This window comes from Arachis ipaensis, chromosome B7 (assembly GCF_059453495.1).
Source record: "Arachis ipaensis isolate K30076 ecotype BB chromosome B7, ASM5945349v1, whole genome shotgun sequence".
Taxonomy (NCBI): Eukaryota; Viridiplantae; Streptophyta; class Magnoliopsida; order Fabales; family Fabaceae; genus Arachis; species Arachis ipaensis.
Window position 1 is genome coordinate 33,894,735 of NC_142442.1, and position 22,778 is coordinate 33,917,512.

Sequence of the window (22,778 nt, forward strand, 5' to 3'; positions counted from 1 at the left end):
GATGTATTTGTCAAAAATTTAAAAAGTCGGGGATCTATCTGTCTTTTTCCCAATTTTTAAAATGGAGTTCAGATTCATAACAGATTAGTCTTTGTTTTGTCGGACTAGGAGATTCTGTAGACAACTAAAAAAAAAACTAAAATGGTGTTAACCAACTTAAGGTAGTCAAGTGGTCAACTCACTTATTCCTTTAAGTAAGTGTTAGAGATTCAAATTCCGCCTTGTGTATGCAGTAGCAATCCATTAGCCAATGGTAAATCAGTTATAATTTGCAAAAAATAGAATTAATAAAAAGAAAAATCATTACACTAAACTATACAAGAAACCAAGAGTTCAAGATCGATTGCGTCATCTTATAGGCAAAAATTAGAGAAAAAGATGACAAATCCTAAATGGGACTTGATTAACCTGAAAATGTGGACATATGGCAAATTTGTCTATGATGTCAAGTACGAGGATATGAAATTTTAGATCTAAATACACGAAGTCTCACTAAATTTTATGAATGAAGAAATAGCAAAAATTTTTAGCAATATGATGGGGATACTGGTTGAAGTGGAGAATCTCAAAAGATATGACACATTAATGAGAATCAGAGTGAAAATGGCATTTGATATATTCAAGTCGTAGCTTAGTCGAAATTTCTATGGCAAGAAAGGAAGTGCCAAAAACTTGGGTGAATTTAAAGTATGAAAGACTACTAGATAGTTACTACCTGAACTATGGAATTATAATTCACGACATAAAGGAGTGCTAGAGTCCCATTGCTTTGGTATTATAAGAAAATTGATGAGTACTGTCGAAAAAACGAATAAAATCTTACGATAATTTAAATACCGTCAAAAATAATCAGATGGTATGAACCTCATCGGTAAATGTTTACCGTCAGATTTTTTCGTCCGACGGTGATTACTGTCAGAAGTTGTGATGGGTCATCGGTTCGACAAACCAATTGGTTACCGGCGGATTCTTCTAACAGTATTGTTGGCACCCAAAAATGTTATTTCGCGCACTGTTATTGTCGGATTATTCCTATGGTAATTCCGACGGTAATCTAAATTTTTATTTTTTTAAATTTAAAATACATGGTCAATTTTAATTTTAAATTTAATTTTTTTCACACAATTAGTATTCCATTCATAAATAATTAAAAATTATTATTTAATTAAAATAAATAATACACTGTTCAAATATATTAAAAATCAACTACATCAAATATGTACAATGAAGTAATAAAACAAAACACAAATAACTACAGATCTAGGTAGTCGTCATCGTCGGTTCCATGGCCCTGAGTCAGTGGCGCAGAAGGTAGTGATGTCCGTATGCCATCAGCAAGACCACTGCCACCAGCAAGGTCGATGCCAGCGGCGCGCATCTAGGCCTAGTACACCTCCATCTGAGCTACCATACAATACAACCGCTCTATCGACTCCCTGAACTCCAGTTTGAGCTTATCAGTAGACGTCACTCGGTTGAGGATCTCCTGATACCTCTCTCGATAATTGTTAAGCTCCTAAGCCTACTGCTGAAGATTGCATTGGAGCTCATGCACCTGTAGCCTCAAATCCAAGCCCTCCTCAGGCTCCACTAAACAGGAATCATAATAATTGTAACTTAAAATAATAACCAAACCAACATAAATCCACTAAATAGGAATTATAATCATTGAAACTTAAAACAATAACCAGGCAACCATAAACATGAAATACATGATACTGAACGCGATACTTACCCCGTGCCGCCATCAAGCCAAATGGTCAACCGCACGATAGAAGGTGGTGGATGGGCATCAGCTGCTGCCTCACTTCCGTGGTTGGACTCCGGGACTGCGGCACCCATCGCTGGAGGCGGTGTCGCCGTGGATGCGGGTTGCTGACCGATAACAGGCGATATCGTCCCCATAGATGAAGGCACGTAGTTCGGGTTAGGGACCATGATGAACGGCTGGTCCGCTAAACCCGCAACCTGTAGCATCACTGGCGTGGTCGGAGTAGACGGAGAGGACCCAGAAGTCCCGGGGGGTACCGAAAGAAATGTTCCCTCTATCCTGACCACGGCTACATCCACGATCAACATCCTGATCCACAACACCTCTGCCTGTTGACATGTCTGCAAATATCAAATTATCAACAAGTAACACAATTAAATGATTCCAAACACTACAAAAATTTAAAAACCTAATGTATTGAATCTAACTTAACTTAATCAACCTAAATTCACTCTGTTTAAAAAACTAAACTGAACTAACTTCGAAACTGATTGAAAATTAAAATTGAAATTCTAATCAAACCTAAACTAAATTCAACTAAAATTAAACAAATCAAATTCCATAGGGTAAAGTGTATCAAACTTGCAATATTAGATAAGAAACCTCAAACATTCAAAATTCCAAAACGTCGGTCAATCGAAAAACAAATCAAATACCATCAATGCAAATAATCAAAACAAGAGAAGAATAAGCAATGATTTCAAGGGATTGACCAAAATTTTCAATAAAAGGATTTTTAGGCATATTTACAAATATTTGGCAACCAAAGTTATAAACAACATAACTTAGCATTAACAAGTAATCTGTGCAACACCAATTCATAAAATTCAACATTAATAACACAAAAAAATATAGCAAGTCAGCATTGTTGATCATAAATTCATTAGACATCAGTCTAATTAATTCAAAGTAGCAAAACAACAAAACAGCAATTAACACAGTGAATGAGCACAATCAAATAATTAACCAAATAAACTCAGCAGCAATTTCTTCATTAATTCAATCAACAAACTCAGAATAGTTCTAGACACTTTCAACAATAATTCAGAACCCATAAATATAAATTAAACTATCCTAACCACCTAAATCTACTAAAACAGAAAATTAAACTAACTCAACTAATTAAACCAATGAACTAAAACTAACTGGAGGCTATGGGCTGAGAAAGGTGAAAAGCGAAGGAGGAAAGGACCGTGGTGGTGCTGAGAGGAAGGGGAAGAAGGAGAAGAAGGAGGCGTCAGTGATGGGGGTTGACAGCGACGGAGAGGGGGTGGTGATAGCGGTGGTCTCGGATGGCAGGCGGCTAGTACGAGAGAGAGAGAGAGAGAGAGAGAGAGAGAGAGAGAGAGAGAGTTGTGGTTATGGTGGTGAGGGTTCGAATGAGGGAAAGGGTTCGTGATTTGAATTTACGCCACCTTTACCGTCGAAAAATTTTAACGGTACACCATTGCGGGTCACTAAAGCGCATTATTTCACTAAACTGAGTTACCGTCAGATTACTCCGACATTAAAAGGATGCTCCAATTTAATTTATTTTTCTTTCAAAAATTACTAGCAGATGTACTGTCGAAAAATAGAATCCACCGGTAATTGAAAAACCTTACGAATTCAACGTAGTTATCGCTGGTAAATCCAACATAAATCCGTTGCTACTCTGCGATGCTAAATCCGAGGTACTCAACATTTTTCTTATAATAGGGACTGCAAAATTAAGATATGTTAAAGGAACTAAATGTTGTTGTTACATACCAAGTTTATTTGAAATTAGAGATCTACTTGTAATTGAGTGAATATGGGTTTAAGATGAATTTTATAACTAACTTGCCTAGCTGAAAAGTGAGTGAGAGAGAGGGAGCATTCTGTTATAAGAGAGAGGTAGAAACTATAAAGGCATGTGAGAAGTAGTAAGAAGGCGTGAAAAAAGAGAGAAAAGATAGGATTAAGCAATAAGAGAGAATCATATATCTCGAATACCTAATGCTTTTGTCACTCAGTCCTTTTACTGCATAATACAAACAAATACTAAAAAATTGGATAATATCTCACTGATGTCACTGCATCTCCCTTGCCCGATGCGCTTTTACTACTGTTTCATTCTTCTACTTAATCTAGATGCCAGCTTCTTACAGCTTCTACTTAATGGGTTGTTAGTAGTCTAGGGATGTACATGGACCGGATGAAACCGAGTTTGTCCTAACTCAGATCTGGCCCTAAATTCAGTCATAGACCTGATCAAACCTATACACATTTGGACCACAATTATACCAGGTAAAAATCGGATAAAAACCGGGCTGTTAATAATAATTTGTAAAAAGAGATAAAAATTTACTTATTAGTTGTTACGAAGAAGTTGGTAGTCAATGTTGAATTTGAATCTCTCCATGAATATTCCATGCACCTTTGTATCTCTTTCCTAGTTTCACAATTTTTATTAAAAATACATGGATCAATTTATAATTAATATTACACAATATTAGTTTAAAAACACAAGTTCAAGATAAAACATATTAACTTCTTGAATGCTAGCATGTGATAATCTCCAAATTTTAACAATTATTTCATACGATAAAATTCACTTAGAAAAATATAACAAGTATTAACCAAACTCTAAAGTTAAAGCATAATCAATAATCAATACTAATAACATCGAGGTTTAATTATTCTGTTGGTCCCTATAGTTTTGCAAAATTTTTAATTAGGTCTCTATACTTTTTTTTTCTTTTTAATTGAGTCCTTGCACCAAAATTTTTTTTTAATTGGGTTTCTATACTTTTTTTCCTTTTATTTGGGTCCCTGCACCAATTTTTTTTAGTTGGGTTCCTGTACAATTAAACCAATTATCGTTAAGAGGGACCTAATTGAAAAAAATTTTGGTGCAGGGACCAAATTAAAAGAAAAAAAGTATAGGGACCTAATTGAAAATTTTGCGAAACTATAGGGACCAATAGAGTAATTAAACCTAACATCAAATATTTAAGTTACATACAAATATATTTCAAATTTGAAGTTTAACCTACTCACTCGGCCGGGCTGGGTAACCGGAGCCATGGCCCAAACCCGATCTTGGTTTCCCTTTAGATGGTTTGATTTTTTTGGGATCATACCCAGGTCCTTTTGGGTTCGGGTCAAGACATGCAAAAATTGACCTTCCAAAACTTTCTAATGAAAATATAAGTGGATGGATAGTAGGAGCAGAGTACTACTTCCAAGTGGCTCGAGTACCGAACAGAGATCGCGCATACTTGGAGATGGAGGCTATGGATGGGGAAGCTGGGGCATGGTCTCAATGGTGGGAGGATTGGACTCCATTTCTGACTTGGACAAGATTCTAATCAGATTTCTTTTGTCGCTTTCTACCTAACAAAGTCCAGAAAACGTCAAGTCGACTACATTAAGAGACGACACAAGTGGTAGCTCACCATTCTCCAAGCTCAGCTCCAAAGAAGGTCAAAATGAAGGTGAAGATTACAAGAAAAAGGGGTGAAAGAGAAGAAACGATGAAGGAAATTATCATCTTGCCTCCGCCGTTGGTACCACTTGAATTTTCAAACGACACATTCCGCCGGCCACGATGGGATCGCTACACATTACAAAGTTGATGACAGGGTCGTTGTGAGGAAGAGCCATACTATAAAATAGGTCCTCAGCGGTCGTATTGAAGAAGGAAAACCAAAAGCAACGATTGAGGTAGCCATTTGCAACAACCTCTATGATGTTGGAGGAGAACGATGGAGGTTGAAGAAGAAATATTCCAGAGGTGGACGATTGTATCATAGACAACGTGAGGCGGAACGGATTCGACCTACATTTGCCACCAGACCTGTCAGACCTTGGGGATGCGATAACGGTGGCAGCAATGCAACCGCTGCCTCTGAAAATATCAGAATCAAATTCAGTGGTAGAGAGAGAGGAGACACAACCTGTTGTTGAGCATGGGGGTCTTTGGGTGATTGAACCAATTCCTATCACTACTTGACTTGCTGCTAATGGCACTGGAACCTTGGACAAAAGATGCTAAAGGCTCCATGGTAAGGCAACTAGTTGCTAAGCCATTTGTTTCAAGTGGTTGTTGATGAGCGGATAATTTATACGCTTTTTGGCATTATTTTTACATAGTTTTTAGTATATTTTTATTATTTTTTAAATAAAATTCACATTTCTGAACTTTACTATGAGTTTGTGTGTTTTTCTGTGATTTCGGGTATTTTCTGGCTGAAATTGAGGGACTTGAGTAGACATCCAGAGCTTTCCAGAAATATATAATAGTCCATACTTTACCCGAGTTTAGATGACGCAAACTGGCGTTCAACGCCAGTTCCATGCTGCATTATGGAGTTAAACGCCAGAAACAAGTTACAAACTGGCGTTCAACTCCAAGAAAAGCCTCTACACGTGTAAAGCTCAATGCTCAGCCCAAGCACACACCAAGTGGGCCCCAGAAGTGGATTTTTGCATCATTTACTCATTTCTGTAAACCCTAGTAACTAGTTTAGCATAAATAGGACTTTTTACTATTGTATTTACATCGTGAGTTTTATCTTCGGATCATTTTAAGGTTGGTTCTTCTAGTTCCCCCTCTGGGGCCGAGACCAATGAACTCCATTATCACTTATGTATTTTCAACGATAGAGTTTCTACACACCATAGATTAAGGTGTGGAGCTCTGCTGTTCCTCATGAATTAATACAAAGTACTATTGTTTTTCTATTCAATTCAAGCTTATTCCGATTCTAAGATATTCATTCGCACCTCAATATGAATGTGATGATCGTGACAGTCATCATCATTCCCAACCTATGAACGCGTGCCTGACAACCACTTCTATTCTACCTTAGATTGAATGAGTATCTCTGGGATTCCTTAATCAGAATCTTTGTGGTATAAGTTAGAATCCATGGATGGCCATTCCTGAGATCCGAAAAGTCTAAACCTTGTCTGTGGTATTCCGAGTAGGATCTAGGAAGGGATGGCTGTGACGAGCTTCAAACTCGCGAGTGCTGGGCGTAGTGACAGACGCAAAAGGATAGTAAATCCTATTCCAGTATGATCGAGAACCGACAGATGATTAGCCATGCAGTGACAGCGCATTGGACCATTTTCACAGAGAGGATGGGATGTAGCCATTGACAACGGTGATGTCCTACATAAAGCTTGCCATAGAAGGGAGTATGAATGATTGGATGAAGACAATAGGAAAGCAGAGGTTCAGGAGGAACGAATGCATCTCTATACGCTTATCTGAAATTCTCACCAATGAATTACATAAGTATCTCTATCTTTAATTTATGTTTTATTTATCTTTTAATTATTAAATCTCCATAATCAGTTGAATCTGCCTGACTGAGATTTACAAGGTGACCATAGCTTGCTTCAAGCCGATAATCTCCGTGGGATCGACCCTTACTCACGTAAGGTTTATTACTTGGACGACCTAGTGCACTTGCTGGTTAGTTGTGCGAAGTTGTGACAAAGAACTAAAATTATGAACGTGCATATTAAGTTTTTGATGCCGTTACCAAGGAATGAACGATCACGATTTCTGCGCACCAAGTTTGTTGGCGCCGTTGCCGGGGATTGTTCGAGTTTGGACAACTGACGGTTCATCTTGTTGCTCAGATTAGGTAATTTTATTTTAATCTTAAGCTTTTTGTTTTGATTATTTTTATTTTCGAAAAAAAATTTTCAAAAAAAAAAAACAAAACAAAAAAATTTTATTCTGTGTTCTTCAGAATTTTTAAGAATGAATTCTAGAGTTTCATGAAGCACGTTGAAGCCTGGGTGGCTGTAAAGCCATGTCTAATTCATTTGGACCGAGGCTTCCACTTATCAGCATATGAAGTTGGATGAAGTATCAGCTGTTGTATGTCTGATTTGTATCTGCTGAAGCTTGGCTGGCTGATGAGCGGATAATTTATACGCTTTTTGGCATTGTTTTTAGTATGTTTTTAGTAGAATCTAGTTACTTTTAGGGATGTTTTCATTAGTTTTTATGTTAAATTCACATTTCTGGACTTTACTATGAGTTTGTGTATTTTTCTGTGATTTTAGGTATTTTCTGGCTGAAATTGAGGGACTTGAGCAAAAATCAGATTCAGAGGTTGAAGAAGGACTGCTGATGCTGTTGGATTCTGACCTCCCTGCACTCAAAATGGAGTTTCCGGAGCTACAGAACTCAAAATGGCGCGTTTCCAATTGCGTTGGAAAGTAGACATCCAGGGCTTTCCAGCAATATATAATAGTCCATACTTTGCCCAAGTTTACACGACGCAAACTGGCGTTCAATGCCAGCTCTCTGCCCAATTCTGGCGTCCAGCGCCAGAAACAAGTTGCAAAGTGGAGTTCAACGCCCAAACTGGCACAAAAGCTAGCGTTCAACTCCAAGAATGACCTCTCCACGTGTAGACTTCAAGCTCAGCCCAAGCACACACCAAGTGGGCCCCGGAAGTGGATTTATGCATCAATTACTTACTTCTGTAAACCCTAGTAGCTAGTTTATTATAAATAGGGCCTTTTATTATTGTATTAGACATCTTTGGATTATCTTTTGATCTATTGATCACGTTTGGGGGCTGGCCATTCGGCCATGCCTGGACCTTCATTACTTATGTATTTTCAACGGTAGAGTTTCTGCACTCCATAGATTAAGGTGTGGAGCTCTGCTGTTCCTCAAAGATTAATGCAAAGTACTACTGTTTTCTATTCAATTCATCTTATTTTGCTTCTAAGATATTCATTCGCACTTCAACTTGAATGTGATGAACGTGACAATCATCATCATTCCCTATGAACGCGTGCCTGACAACCACTTCCGTTCTACATTAGATTGAATGAGTATCTCTTAGATCTCCTAATCAGAATCTTCGTGGTATAAGCTAGATTGATGGCGGCATTCATGAGAGTCCGGAAAGTCTAAACCTTGTCCGTGGTATTCCGAGTAGGACTCTGGGATTGAATGACTGTGACGAACTCCAAACTCGCGAGTGCTGGGCGTAGTGACAGACGCAAAAGGATAGTAAATTCTATTCCAGTATGATCGAGAACCTCCAAGATGATTAGCCATGCAGTGACAGGGCATCGGACCATTTTTACAAAGAGGAATAGGATGCAACCAACGACAAGGGTGATGCCTCCAGACGATTAGCCGTGCTGTGACAGAGCATTTGGACCATTTTCCCGAGAGGATTGAAAGTAGCCATTGGCACCGGTGACATCCTTACACAAAGCCAGCCATAGAAAGGAGTAAGATTGATTGGATGAAGACAGCAGGAAAGCAGAGGTTCAGAGGAATGAATGCATCTCCATACGCTTATCTGAAATTCTCACCAATGATTTACATAAGTATTTCTATCCTTATTTTAGTATTAATTTCGAAAACTCCATAACTATTTTATATCCGCCTGACTGAGATTTACAAGGTGACCATAGCTTGCTTCATACCAACAATCTCCATGGGATCGACCCTTACTCACGTAAGGTTTATTACTTGGACGACCCAGTGCACTTGCTGGTTAGTTATGCGAAGTTGTGAAGATATGTTTAGACCATGGTTCTGTGCATCCATTTTTGGTGCCATCGCCAGGGAATCAATTTTGAACAATAATTCACAACCTGAGTAACAATTTCGCATACCACTGGCCATTGGCCATGTCTAGTGTTTTGGACCGTAGCTTTCACTGAAAGCTTGGCTGGCTAGTGAGCCATGTCTAATTCCTGGACCGAAGCTTTAGACTAACATTGCAGATTCCTGGAATTCTCATAAAAAAATTTTGAAATCCTTATTTTTCTTTTTCAAATTAATTTTCGAAAAATTCAAAAAAATTAATAAAATCATAAAAACCAAAAATTTTATGTTTCTTGTTTGAGTCTAGTGTCAATTTTTAAGTTTGGTGTCAACTTGCATATTGTTATTTTTCTTGCATTTTCGAAAATTCATGCATTGCATTCTTCATGATCTTCAAGTTGTTCTTGGTAAGTCTTCTTGTTTGATCTTTAAAATTTCTTGTTTTGTGTATTTTCTTGTTTTTCATATGCATTTTTAATTTGTTAGTGTCTAAAAATTAAAAATCTTTAAGTTTGGTGTCTTGCATGTTTTTCTCTTCTTCAAAATTTTCAAAAATAAGTTCTTGGTGTTTATCTTGACATTCAATGTGTTTTTGGTGTTCATCTTGACATTCATAGTGTTCTTGCATGCATCATGTGTTTTGATCCAAAATTTTCATGCATTGAGTCTTTTTGATGTTTTTCTCTTTCTTTATTAAAATTCAAAAATCAAAAAAATATCTTTTCCTTTTTCACTCATAAATTTTCAAAAATTTGAGTTGACTTTTTCAAAACTTTTTAAAATTTAGTTGTTTCTTATGAGTCAAATCAAATTTTTAATTTAAAAATTCTATCTTTTTCAAATCTTTTTCAAAAATCAAATCTTTTTCATTTTTTCTTTCATATTTTCGAAAACTTTATGATTGATTTTCAAAATCTTTTTCTTATTTCTAATTCATATTTTCGAAATTAATGCTAACAATTAATGTGATTGATTCAAAATTTTTAAGTTTGTTACTTGCCTAGTAAGAAAGATTCAATCTTTAAACTCTAGGATCATATCTTTTTTGTTTCTTGTTAGTCAAATAATCAACTTTAATTTTCAAAATCAAATCTTTTTAAATTTCTTTTTCAAATCTTTTTCAAAATAAATTTCAATCACATCTTTTTCAAAATCAATTTCAAAATCTTTTCTAACTTTTTATCTTTTCAAAATTAAATTTCAAATCCTTTCCAACTAATCCTATCCTTTTGTTTCAATCATATCTTTTTCAAAACTACCTAACTAACTCTCTCTCTAATTTTCGAAAATCACCTTCCCTCTTTTTCAAAATTTCTTTTTAATTTTAATTTGATTTAATTTTATTTTTAAATTTTTGAATTTTTATTTTTAAATTAAAAACAAAAATACTTTTATTTTAATTTATCTAATTTTCGAAAATTCTTCTCCCTCATCTCCTTCTAATTATTTATTTATTTACTAACACTCCTCTTCATCCAAGAATTCGAACCTATTCCTCACCCTTGTGTTTGGATTCTCCTTTTTCTATTCATATCTTCTTCTACTCACATAAAGGAATCTCTATAATGTGACATAGAGGATTCCATATTTTCTGTTCTCTTCTTTTTCATATGAGCAGGAACAAGGACAAGAACATTCTTGTTGAAGCTGATTCTGAACCTGAAAGAACTCTAAAGAGGAAGCTAAGGGAAGCTAAAGCACAACTCTCTGGAGAAAATCTGACAGAAATTTTCGAAAAAGAAGGAGACATGGCTGAAAATAATAACAATGCAAGGAAGATGCTTGGTGACTTTACTGCACCAAATTTCAATTTACATGGAAGAAGCATCTCAATCCCTGCCATTGGAGCAAACAATTTTGAGCTGAAATCTAAATTAGTTTCTCTTATGCAACAGAATTACAAGTTTTATGGACTTCCATCTGAAGATCCTTTTCAATTCTTAACTGAATTCTTGCAGATCTGTGATACTGTTAAGACCAATGGGGTTGATCCCGAGATCTACAGGCTTATGCTTTTCCTATTTGTTGTAAGAGACAGAGCTAGAATATGGTTGGACCCTCAACCTAAAGATAGCCTGAACTCTTGGGATAAGCTGGTCACGGCTTTCTTAGCCAAGTTCTTTCCTCCTCAAAAGCTTAGCAAGCTTAGAGTGTATGTTCAAACCTTCAAACAAAAAGAAGGTGAATCCCTCTATGAAGCCTGGGAGAGATACAAGGAACTGACCAACAAGTGTCCTTTTGACATGCTTTCAGAATGGACCATCCTGGATATATTCTATGATAATCTGTCTGAATTATCTAAAATGTCATTGGACCATTCTGCAGGTGGATCAATTCACCTAAAGAAAACGCTTGCAGAAGCTCAGGAACTCATTGACATGATTGCAAATAACCAGTTCATGTATACTTCTGAAAGGAATCCTATGAATAATGGGACGCCTCAAAAGAAGGGAGTTCTTGAAATTGATACTCTGAATGCCATATTGGCTCAGAATAAAATATTGACTCAGTAAGTCAATATGATCTCTCAGAGTCTAAATAGATTGAAGGAATCATCCAACGGTACTAAAGAGGCCTCTTCTGAAGAAGAAGCTTATGATCCTGAGAACCCTGCAATAGCAGAGGTGAATTACATGGGTGAACCCTATGGAAACACCTATAATCCCTCATGGAGAAATCATCCAAATTTCTCATGGAAGGATCAACAAAAGCCTCAACAAGGCTTTAATAATGGTGAAAGAAACAGGTTTAGCAATAGCAAGCCTTTTCCATCATCCACTCAGCAACAGACAGAGAATTCTGAGCAGAATCCATCTAGCTTAGCAAATATAGTCTCTGATCTATCTAAGGCCACTTTAAGTTTCATGAATGAAACAAGGTCCTCCATTAGAAATTTAGAGGCACAAGTGGGCCAGCTGAGTAAAAGAGTCACTGAAACTCCTCCTAGTACTCTCCCAAGCAATACAGAAGAAAATCCAAAGAGAGAGTGCAAGGCCATTGATTTAACCATCATGGACGAACCTACAAGGGAGGGGGAGGACGTGAATCCTAGTGAGGAAGACCTCCTGGGACGTCCAGTGACCAATAAGGAGTATCCCTTTAAGGAACCAAAGGAATCTGAGGCTCATCTAGAGACCATAGAGATTCCATTAAACCTCCTTCTGCCCTTCATGAGCTCTGATGAGTATTCTTCCTCTGAAGAGGATGAAGACATTACTGAAGACCAAGTTGCTAAATACCTTGGTGCAATCATGAAGCTGAATGCCAAATTATTTGATAATGAGACTTGGGAAGATGAACCTCCCTTGCTCACCAATGAACTAAATGCATTGGATAGGCAGAAATTACCTCAAAAGAAACAGGATCCTGGCAAATTCTTAATACCATGTACCATAGGCACCATGACCTATGAGAAGGCTCTGTGTGACCTGGGGTCAGGAATAAACTTAATGCCACTCTCTGTAATGGAGAAACTTGGGATCTTTGAGGTGCAAGCTGCCAGAATCTCATTAGAGATGGCAGACAACTCAAGAAAACAGGCTTATGGACAAGTAGAGGACGTGTTAGTAAAGGTTGAAGGCCTTTACATCCCTGCTGATTTCATAATCCTAGACACTGGGAAGGATGAGGATAAATCCATCATCCTTAGAAGACCCTTCCTAGCCACAGCAAGAGCTGTGATTGATGTGGACAGAGGAGAGTTGGTCCTTCAACTGAATGAGGACAACCTTGTGTTTAAGACTCAAGGATCTCCTTCTGTAACCATGGAGAGGAAGCATGAAAAGCTTCTCTCACTGCAGAGTCAACCAAAGCCCCCACAGTCAAACTCTAAGTTTGGTGTTGGGAGGCCATAACCAAATTCTAAGTTTGGTGTTGAACCCCCACATTCAAACTCTAAGTTTGGTGTTTAGAGGTTCCAACAATGCTCTGATTATCTATGAGGCTCCATGAGAGCTCACTGTCAAGCTATTGACATTGAAGAAGCGCTTGTTGGGAAGCAACCCAATGTTATTTAATCATATCTATTTTATTTTCTTTTTGTTATTTCGTGTTTTATTAGGTTGATGATCATGTGAAGTCACAAAAACTACTGAAAAATAAAAAACAGAATGAAAAATAGCATTGAAAATAGTACACCCTGGAGGAGAGCAGTCTGGCATTTAAACACCAGAAACAAGCATCTGTCTGGCGTTTAACGCCAGAAACAGGCACCAAGCTGGCGTTTAACGCTAGAAACAAGCATCTGCCTGGCGTTAAACACCAGAAACAGGCTACATTTGGGTGTTTAATGCCAGAAACAAGCAGCAGTCTGGCGTTAAACGCCAGGATTGCACAGCAAGGGCGTTTTACACGCCTAATTGGAGCAGGGATGTTAAGTCCTTGGCCCCTCAGGATCTGTGGACCCCACAGGATCCCCACCTTTTCTTCTCTCCTCTTCACACCTTTTTATAACTCTCTTCCACAAATACCCTTCACCAATCACCTCCATTACTCCTCCAAAACCATCATACAACCCACCTACACCCACCCACTCAAATTCAAACCATCACTCTTTCCTTTTCACACATCATTACCAAGTAAACCCCCCTGGCCGAACCATTTACACACCTCCATCTTCTCCATCTCTTCTTCTTCTCATCCTTTTTTTCTTCTTTTGCTCGAGGACGAGTAAACATTTTAAGTTTGGTGTGGAAAAAGCATTACTTTTTTGTTTTTGTTTTTCCATAACCACTAATGCATCAAGGGATGCACTTCCCTCCACAAAACTATTGGGAGCAAATCAACACCTCCCTAGGAGAATTAAGTTCTAACATGGGATAACTAAGGGTGGAATACCAAGAGCACTCCATCATTCTCTATGAGATTAGAGAAGATCAAAGAGCTATGAGGGAGGAGCAACAAAGGCAAGGAAGAGACATAGAGGAGCTCAAAAGTACCATTGGTTCTTCAAGAAGAGGAAGACTCCATCCTCACTAAGGTGGACTCATTTCTTAATCTCCTTGTCTATTTATTTTACTATTTTTCGGTTTCCATGCTTCATGTTTAATTATGTTTGTGTCTTTACTATATGATCATTAGTGTTTAAGTGTCTATGTCTTAAAGATATGAATGTCCTATGACTCCATCACCTCTCTTAAATGAAAACTGTTTTAAAAACAAAAGAACAAGAAGTACAGGGTTTCGAATTCATCTTTGAAATTAGTTTAATTATTTTGCTGTGGTGACAATACTTTTTGTTTTCTGAATAAATGCTTGAACAGTGCATATGTCTTTTGAAGTTGTTGTTTATGAATGTTAAATATGTTGACTCTTGAAAGAATGATGAAAAGGAGACATGTTATTTGATAATCTGAAAAATCATAAAAATGATTCTTGAAGCAAGAAAAAGCAGTGAATACAAAAGCTTGCAAAAAAAAAATAGCGAAAAAAAAGGAAAGAAAAAGAAAAAGCAAGCAGAAAAAGCCAAAAGCTCTTTAAACCAAAAGGCAAGAGCAAAAAGTCAATAGCCCTTAAAATCAAAAGGCAAGGGTAAATAAAAAGGATCCAAGGCTTTGAGCATCAGTGGATAGGAGGGCCTAAAGGAATAAAATCCTGGCCTAAGCGGCTGGACCAAGCTGTCCCTAACCATGTGCTTGTGGCGTGAAGGTGTCAAGTGAAAACTTGAGACTAAGGGGTTAAAGTCAAGGTCCAAAGCAAAAAAAAAAGAGTGTGCTTAAGAACCCTGGACACCTCTAATTGGGGACTTTAGCAAAGCTGAGTCACAATCTGAAAAGGTTCACCCAGTTTTGTGTCTGTGGCATTTATGTATCCGGTGGTAATACTGGAAAACAAAGTGCTTAGGGCCACGGCCAAGACTCATAAAGTAGCTGTGTTCAAGAATCAACATACTGAACTAGGAGAATCAATAACACTATCTGAACTCTGAGTTCCTATAGATGCCAATCATTCTGAACTTCAATGGATAAAGTGAGATGCCAAAACTATTCAAGAGGCAAAAAACTACAAGTCCCGCTCATCTGATTGGAGCTAAGTTTCATTGATATTTTGGAATTTATAGTATATTATCTTCTTTTTATCCTATTTGATTTTCATTTGCTTGGGGACAGGCAACAATTTAAGTTTGGTGTTGTGATGAGTGGATAATTTATACGCTTTTTGGCATTATTTTTACATAGTTTTTAGTATAATTTAGTTAGTTTTTAGTATATTTTTATTAGTTTTTAAATAAAATTAACATTTCTGGACTTTACTATGAGTTTGTGTGTTTTTCTGTGATTTCAGGTATTTTCTGGCTGAAATTGAGGGACTTGAGCAAAAATCAGATTCAGAGGTTGAAGAAGGACTGCAGATGCTGTTGGAATCTGACCTCCCTGCACTCAAAGTGGATTTTCTGGAGCTACAGAACTCCAACTGGCGCGCTTTCAATTGCGTTGGAAAGTAGACATCCAGGGCTTTCCAGAAATATATAATAGTCTATACTTTATTCGAGTTTTGATGACGCAAACTGGCGTTCAACGTCAGTTCCATGCTGCATTCTGGAGTTAAACGCCAGAAACAGGTTGCAAAGTGGAGTTAAACGCCAGAAATAGGTTATAAACTGGCGTTCAACTCCAAGAAAAGCCTCTACATGTGTAAAACTCAATGCTCAGCCCAAGCACACACCAAGTGGGCCCTAGAAGTGGATTTTTGCATCATTTACTCATTTCTGTAAATCCTAGTAACTAGTTTAGCATAAATAGGACTTTTTACTATTGTATTTACATTCTGAGTTTTATCTTCGGATCATTTTAAGGTTGGTTCTTCTGGTTCCCCCTCTGGGGCCGAGACCAATGAACTCCATTATCACTTATGTATTTTCAACGGTAGAGTTTCTACACACCATAGATTAAGGTGTGGAGCTCTGCTGTTCCTCATGAATTAATACAAAGTACTATTGTTTTTCTATTCAATTCAAGCTTATTCCGATTCTAAGATATTCATTCGCACCTCAATATGAATGTGATGATCGTGACAGTCATCATCATTCCCAACCTATGAACGCGTGCCTGGCAACCACTTCCGTTCTACCTTAGATTGAATAAGTATCTCTGGGATTCCTTAATCAGAATCTTTGTGGTATAAGTTAGAATCCATGGATGGCCATTCCTGAGATCCGGAAAGTCTAAACCTTGTCTGTGGTATTCCGAGTAGGATCTGGAAAGGGATGGCTGTGACGAGCTTCAAACTCGCGAGTGCTGGGCATAGTGACAGACGCAAAAGGATAGTAAATCCTATTCCAGTATGATCGAGAACCGACAGATGATTAGCCATGCAGTGACAGCGCATTGGACCATTTTCACAGAGAGGATGGGATGTAGCCATTGACAACGGTGATGCCCTACATAAAGCTTGCCATAGAAGGGAGTATGAATGATTGGATGAAGACAATAGGAAAGCAGAGGTTCAGGAGGAACGAACGCATCTCTATACGCTTATCTGAAATTCTCACCAATGAATTACATAAGTATCTCTATATTTAATTTATGTTTTATTTATCTTTTAATTATTAAATCTCCATAATCAATTGAATCCGCCTGACTGAGATTTACAAGGTGACCATAGCTTGCTTCAAGCCGACAATCTCCGTGGGATCGACCCTTACTCACGTAAGGTTTATTACTTGGACGACCCAGTGCACTTGCTGGTTAGTTGTGCGAAGTTGTGACAAAGAACTAAAATTATGAACGTGTGTATTAAGTTTTTGACGCCGTTACCAAGGAATGAACGATCACGATTTCTGCGCATCAGTTGTGCAAAAGAGGAAGCGAGTTTTGAAGCAGAACAGAAAATTGATAGGATTTGGCATGTACTGAATTATTTTTGTAACCTAATAGGCCAGACCCAAAGTTGTAAGAGACTACTCACACACTTTGTTGAAGAAACTACATTAATTATGGGTCAACACATTGGGTTAATTGCAATAAGAAGATGCAACCCAACTCTTGAAAATGTCCTTAAACAATTTAAAGATGCAGATTTTAAGAGAACTCAACTGTTACAATTACTGGGAGAAGTCCAAATTAGTTTGCCTTTGCCAAACATCAACATTGCTACCTTCTAGCAAGAGAAAGGTTGTCTATTTTCAATTGATTATATTATAACTGGTATTTACAATTTACTTAAGAGACACACTCACCCATTCAATTTTCATATCTTCTATATGAGAGCCAACCTAGATATTTGTTGATATCAGACTTACTTGAAAAAATGTCACATCTATTTGATAAATTTCCTTACTCCTGTTATGAAAAAAAGGATATTCTTGATTCTTTTGGGGATGCCATTAATGTTCAAGATTTATTTTCTAAACTTCCTTAGCTAATTAGGTTGTATGCAATAGAAATATTGAGAATTAAGGAACATATGGCAGTAATAGTGCATCATAGAGATGGACCGAAATTCAGAGGGACACCTTCTTATTTCACACCTAAGGGAATCCGAATAATAAATGCCACCATCTCCAATTTATGGTTAACTAAAAAGGTTAGTGCGAAAGTAAATAGTGAAGTTAAAAGTAAGGAACACCTTGTGGAAGTAGTTTAGAATGAACCAAATAAGTACCTAATTAGCAGCCAGTCAAGTTTCAAAGCTTATTTAGGAAAATAATGATGAATACCTCTAAAAACTTTTATCAGAGAGGGCTACATCCACTGTAAGTTTCAATCTATATTCCTAAAGTGGGTAAAAAGGATGTTTTTGGCAATTCTAACATTAGAAATACACCTTTTGATTATGGTATTATAGAGGTTGGGATTGAGGGTAACACCAATTTCTTTAATGAGTGGTTTAGTGATTATTAAGAATGTGCAGCTGATAAGGCTTTTACGCACAACAAGCAAAATAGTTATAGGCAGCAACTTTTCAAGGATCAAAACTAGCCAATTACTAATTTGGGATTAATAACTCGGGATTTGGGAAGATATAGTAGGAGTGGAAAGCTATATCATTTAGCTAAAGAGTATGGCTTAATATTGAAAACTTCCCCACTTGCTATAAAGATGGTAACAAGCATTGGGTTCCTGACATTGAGGAGCTCCATGCTTATGATAAATTCTCATAACGAGTGTTTGTTCTTCAAGAAATGGAACTCAGGTGATGGACACGATTCTGATGCAAGCATATTTCTTTGCGAGGACTTGGAGGTAGCTTATTATATTTTAGGAATGTTTAGTTTCTTTTTCATCACCTTAAGGACAAGGTGATTCTTTAGGGGGGAGTGTTGTTATGTATCAAGTTTATTAAAAATTAGGGACCTAATTGTAATTGAGTAAATATGGACTAAGGTAAATTTTCTAATTAACTTACTAATAAATCTATATTTTATAGTATTTATTTGCTTTAATTGGGTGAATTTTATTGAGTTCTCTTGCATTTATTCATTGAAATATCATCGTTTTGTGAATTCTCCCTAAATTGTACTTAAGAGTGAAAGCATGCTTTTCAGGCACTTAAATTGCTAAATTTAATTCACTTATATTCCATTCGATGACTTGATGTGTTTGTTGAAGTGATTTCAAATTTACAAGGCAAGTATGGATTGAAGAAGTAAGGAAAAAGCATGCAAAAGTAGAGAATTCATGAATAATCGAAGGATTTGCAAAGCTGTCAATCCTAACCTCTTCGTACTAAAGTGATCATGACTTGAGGTACAGAACTTTGAATGAGGCGGTTCTAGTGGCATTAAAAATCTAATAATATCCGGGACTTCAAAATGATATATAATTATCTATAGTGGACGGGTGTTAAGACATCCACATATGCAGCCAAAGTGCCATATACACAGACACAAATAACGTGACTCACTTAAGGCAACATGTGATCAGCAATTTCTAAAGCATTTTGGGCCCAATCCAACCTATTTATGATGCTATTGAACCAGGAATTGAAGGGAGAATGAACCAAGTAGTTATAATTTAGTTTTAGCCATGTTTTAGGTTAGAATTCTAGAGAGAGAAACTCTAACTTTTCTTTAGAATTTAGGATAGTTTAGGTCAAATTTTTTTAAATCTACGTTTTAATTCTTGCTTTAGTTCAATTTTCTTTATATTTTCTTGTTCTATTATCTTAATCTTCTTAGTTTCTCTTGTTAATTTCTCTATGCTGCCATTTTTATTTTTATGAACCCTTCTTGGATTTTGATTTTCTTCAACGCAATTTACTGTTTTATGTTTTCTTGTAGTTTAATTTAGTTGTTATTATTGTTTTCTTGCATTGGGTAGTTGTAGATTTTACTAATTCATGCAATTTACCATGCTTTATGTTTATACACATTAGGTGTTTGATGAAATGCTTGAATTGGTTCTAGAGTAGATTTTCGCACTCTTGACTTGAGGGTTGAGTAATTGGAGACTCTTGAATTGTCAAAATCTAATGTTGATTGGTAATTAAAAGTTGCTAGTTAGCTTGAATTCCACTAAATCTAATCTTTCATTAGAATTTGATTAGGACTTGTGGACTATAGTCAATTGTGCTCACTACTTGACTTTCTTTCATTGTTAGAGGATGACTAAGTGAGAGCAATATACACTTACGATCACAATTGAGGATGACAATGAGGATAGGACACCCCTAGCCAAGGCTTTTTAAATTGATTGATTGTCATTCCTTTTTGTTAGCTTTGATTTCTTAGCTCTTTTAGCATTTATAGTTCCTTAGTTGTAGTTTTACTTTTTTGTCATTTACATTTCTTGTCAATTGTCATCACAACCCCCATTTTTTTTCATAACCAATAATATGCACACTTTCCTATAATTCCTTTGAGAGACAACCCAAGATTTAAATACTCTCGGATTTTATTAGTTTGACTTAAGTGACAAATAAATTAAACTTTGATTGAGGGTTATCTGTTGGTTTGGATCTATACTACGACGAGATTATTTTTGTGAAAATTCTAAACCGACGATTTTCTTCCGTCAAGTTTTTGGTGCCGTTGCTGGGGAATTGCAAATGTGCGCTTGTTATTAGTTATTGTACATATGTTAATATTGTGAATAGTTGCTTTAGTTTCTTTGTTAGTGTTTGCTAGTTGTAGGATTTTGTTCTCTTTGTTCTTATTAGCTTTTTCTTTTATTTTCTCTTGTCACTATGAATTTTCACCCTTTTGGCTATGAGTTTGGTTCTAACTATATTGTAGAAAATGGGAATTTCAATGAAGATTTGCATCAAGGATGGAAAAATTAAAGGTGGGAGGAGCCTCAAGTATATGAACAATATTCATGGCAACTACCTCCTCTGGCATACTTTGAGCATGATCCATCCCATGGTGCACACTAATCCAATGGTTATGGTGAGTCTTCTTATGGTTGTCAACCACAACCACCATATGCTTATGAACCCCCTCCTCAACATTGTTCTCAACCTTATTCGCAAGCCCTATACCACCAAACACTTCTATATGATCCTAACTCATATCCATCATACCAACAACCATATGAACCATACTTAGAGCCACCATAATTCCAACATCAATACTTCCAAGAACTACCACCTCTATATACACCACCTCCATACCCTCACTAAGATGAACCACCTCCCATATATAAGAACTTTCAACCACATGATGAATTCTCCTTTCCACCACAACCCTCTATGGAAGAGTACCCATATCCATCGATCCAAGAGCAACATGATCCTAATTATGTTAGGCAAGTGAAACAAGAGTCAATGGATCATCTCATGGAAAGGATGGATCGGCTTAAAGAAATCATGTTTCTCAAGGAGCAAGATGAAGCCCAAAAGAGGCACGAAGTTATCATGGCTAACTTTGCCAAAATTAAAGCTAACTTAGACTCATGGGATTCATGCCACAAACAAAGCATTTCCATGGATGAATATGGAAAATCAACCGAAGAGCGAAGCACGAAGGAGATTTTAGAATCTCAACATGAGAACAAGGAGATGGCTTATGTATTGGAACAAGTGGAAGAAGTAGAAATAATTGAAGAGGAAGAAGTGGTTGAAGATCTAGGAGAAGTTGAGTGTGAGGTGGATTCCAAAGTTGTAGAATCTTCTTCCATTAAGTTTGAAATTGATGTTGGGGAAGATAATGCACAACCTCCAAGGCATATTGTGAACGATGAAAGATTGGAAGAAGTTGAGCAAGCGGCAAGCCCCACCATTGAAGATGATTCCGCACCAACCAATGTGCTATTTGAGATTGTTGAACCTTCCTCAGTGTGTTATGAAATTGATAATAAGGAGGACCATTCACAACCTCCAACACATGACTTGAGCAATGAGGAATGTATAGAAGAAGTTAGTGAACAAGAAATTGAAATTGAGGAAGCTTGTCAAGAGGTGGAGGTAATTCAAGAAAAGGAAAAGGGATTTGCAATTACCTTGCCAATGTCAGTTGGAGTCTCTTTCACTAAGCAACCGTCCATCATATCATTTGAGTAGGTAAATTCATATCTCTTAGCTATATTGTCCCACTTGAATATGGTTTGCTTGAAACGGATGGTCAACTTAGAACTCTTTGTGGATTGAAGAGTAAGGGAGAGTTGTGTAGTAGTTGGCAAAATAATGCTAAGCTCATTAAGGTTGAACCCTCAAGGCTTAAGCGCCATGGTTGGAGGAATGCTAAACTGAATGGGTCTAAGAGGATAATTTGGTGCCTAAATGAGAATTCTGTGTGCTTCTCACCCGAATGGAATTATGATGGTCAATTAGAAGACGGGTGTAAGAACAAGATTTGGGATCCTGACATAGAAGAGGATCAATTTTGGGAGCTCTTAGCTTGTTTGCAACTTCATCATAGCTTGGTGGATATCAATTGGAATCATGGAGATCATTGGAAGTCCAAGCATTGGTGGAAGTTCAAGGATGAATACCATGACAAGGAGCTTCCCAAATGTCCAACTTAAGGACAATAAATAAAAGTGTTAGGTGGGAGACACCCCACCATGGTAAACTCTTTCCATTCTCTCTTTTGTATATAGTTGATGAATAAATTGAGCTTCCATTATTAGGTGCTTTCCTTCTTTATATCACTATTGTATATACTGCTCTTAGATGTTATTTGCTTGGTAGAATTTTTATTTTAAGTTGCATGTTTTAATAATTAACAATCTTGTTGAAAATCTTGTTTTGAATGGTATTTTTGTTTGAAATGCATAGTTAAATGTTTGGATAGTTTTTAGAAGTTAAACATTTTGTTAACTTTGGAGTTTGGTTTGTTTTAAAATGTAAATAGTTGGTTGGAAAGTCTTATTTAAAAAAAAGGGGTCCCACGTACGCGGCCATATTGCCGCGTACACATCTCTGCTTTTTTGGACCATCCTGCGTGCGCGGTCACTTGCCGCGTACGCAACCTATGCAGACAGAGAGTATCGTTCGCATATCCACTACTTGCGTACGCATCTTTCTTCTCCACGTTCAAGCCTTCACGTATGCGACTCTCTGAATGCG

The 22,778-nt window shown here is 37.0% G+C and overlaps 1 non-coding gene across 1 annotated transcript; it reads right to left on the reverse strand.

Annotated features, from left to right (window-relative positions):
- Positions 1 to 11,473: 11,473 nt before the first annotated feature.
- On the reverse strand, positions 11,474 to 11,581 carry LOC148550795 (small nucleolar RNA R71). Its single transcript, XR_015892647.1, has one exon. It is a non-coding gene; the product is annotated as a small nucleolar RNA R71 (small nucleolar RNA).
- Between the last annotated feature and the right edge of the window lie 11,197 nt (positions 11,582 to 22,778).